The sequence below is a fragment of the Lactuca virosa genome, chromosome 9 (genome assembly GCF_052849685.1).
Source record: "Lactuca virosa cultivar CGN04683 chromosome 9, Lactuca_virosa_CGN04683_v6, whole genome shotgun sequence".
NCBI lineage: Eukaryota > Viridiplantae > Streptophyta > Magnoliopsida > Asterales > Asteraceae > Lactuca > Lactuca virosa.
The window spans coordinates 32591670-32594002 of NC_136434.1; the positions used below are offsets into that span (position 1 = coordinate 32591670).

The 2333-nt window shown below is 40.2% G+C and overlaps 1 non-coding gene across 1 annotated transcript; it reads right to left on the reverse strand.

Annotated features, from left to right (window-relative positions):
- Positions 1-1970: 1970 nt before the first annotated feature.
- On the reverse strand, positions 1971-2077 carry LOC145141700 (small nucleolar RNA R71). Its single transcript, XR_013722895.1, has one exon. It is a non-coding gene; the product is annotated as a small nucleolar RNA R71 (small nucleolar RNA).
- Positions 2078-2333: the final 256 nt, after the last annotated feature.

Here is a 2333-nt window from a genome sequence, read left to right on the forward strand (position 1 = left end):
TGGTGCATGCATGTCCATAAAGCAAGCATTTTTATGGATCATTAGGGTCCCCTTTAGCTTTTGGAAATATGAAATGGTTGGATGAATGTATTAAGAACATTGAAAAAATGATTTTGGCTTCAGACCGTTCTCATGACGTGAGACATAAGGTCTCATGACGTGAGCATGAGTCACCCGTCCCCACTGATTTGTCTGAGTCAGGAACGAGTTTTTGGACTTGGAACAGATGCCTCTCACGATGTGACCAACGACTGGTCACGACGTGAGACGTAATTTTGGGCTTTTTGGGCCATATTGGGCCACTAGTTTTATGACTTTTTTTTCTTGTGCTTGGGACCATTTGGAGCCTTGGGTGTCATTTAGGAATTTGGGCCTTGGATTTTAGGCCAAGTGAGGAAAGGGTAAAATGGACTTTTACTCGGAGGGTTGGACATCGGACTAGGATTCTAGTTATGGGTTGTGGACGAATTATTAATTGGATATTATTTGATGGTGTTAGCGTGGGGATTTTTCTGGATCCGCAATCCGAGATTTTATTTGAGAGATTCAGCAGCTCAATGTGAGTTTCCTCACTTTGCTTGGCGGGTCGAAGGCACCAATGTTGGCCCATCATTTATTATGATTAGGATGCTAGTTGTCTGTGTGACTCTTGCATATATGATATCTGATATGTATACCGGGCGGGGCCTGATGACTATATTGTATGCTATTTATCTTTGTGATTCTTTCATGTGTTTATGTGTTTGTATGTGTACCAGGCGGGGCCCAATGCCAGGCTGAGCCTGATGAATGTGATGTGGCGGGGCCCATCTCATTTTATAGACAGATCTGTTTCGGGCAGGCCTCGATGTTGGGCGTGGCCCGATGATGGGTGAGGCCCATTATATGTTTGATATGTATGGTATGTGGTGTTTTGGTGAACTCACTAAGCTTCATGCTTATGTTTTTCAGTTTATGTTTCAGGTACTTCCAGATCCAAGGGGGAGAGCTCGGGGTGATCACATCGCACACACCACATTGTTTTGTATATCATTTGACTCTGATGTATCTGGATGTTTTGGTTATACTTTGAATCTATTATGGTTTTATGAACATGTTTCGATATATGATTTTATTATTCTAAAAATTGAAATTTTTTGTCTTAATTTTTGGGACGTTACCAACCATAACTGAACAGAAACAATCGTGGCCACAACGGTGGAAACGAAGGAAATTGGGCACAAAAAACATGGGAGGCAATGGAGGAAACCACAACGATGTTATTGGTAGAAATCAAAACCAAAATCCTAGAAATGTTGGTCCTCAATTTGGTAATGGTGGTAACGTGGATGACTAGGACTTTGATGATGGAAGTGAAAATGATAATGGTTGGAATTAGAACCACTACGGTGGTAATAGGTGGAATCAAAGCAATCGAGGTGGAAACGGGAACTACAAAAACAACTGGAATGACCAGAATTTACACAATTGTGGCAACAATGATTAAAATGACGGATTAGGGAATCAAGGCTTTGGGAATCAATACCGAAGAAATCCAAACCGTGGATTCAATAATGCAAATGAAGGGTACTACAACGAAGGTAACCAAATCCTTCACCTTTACTTTCTGCAACCTAATCGAAAATCAGTGGCGTCTAATTTTCAGCCGGGAGAGTATGATGATGCGTCACCTATACTTTTCCCAGAAGGAAACGAGTACCATGTGGAAGTGAGACCACAAATTACTAGTGTCTTACCAGTCTTCAAAGGTAATAAACAAGATGATACAATCATCTCTTTAAGTTCCTTGCAACTGCTAACGCGAATACTCAGTGAGGAACTAATAGAGATTCATTTAGACTTCACTTATTTCTGTTCACGTTAAAAGAGAAAGCTAAGTATTGGTTTACTGCTCTTGCTACCCATAATATTACTACTTGGGAGCAAATAGTTTTTTTTTGGAAGAGTTTTACCCTGTGAGTAAAACAATGGAAATAAGAAAAGCGATACAAGACTTTTCACAAAAGCCCAATGAAGAATTTCATGATGCATTTGAACGCCTCAAGGAATTGTTGCGTTCATGCCCCCATCATAAAATTAGCCGTTGACAAATTGTACATTTCTTTTATGATGGAGTCGACACTGCAAACCAAACCATGATTAATGCCTCGTCTGGCAGCACTATGATGATGCAAGATAGTGAAGACGCTTTGCGATTCTTGGAGCTGTTGAGTAATGGTTCAAAAACCGATTACTCAGCTAAGAAACAGGAGACCCCAGTTTCATCAGCTGCTTCAGTTGGACTAGGAAAAAACTAGAAAAATGAAGTCAAACATGATATTAATTCTTTAAAT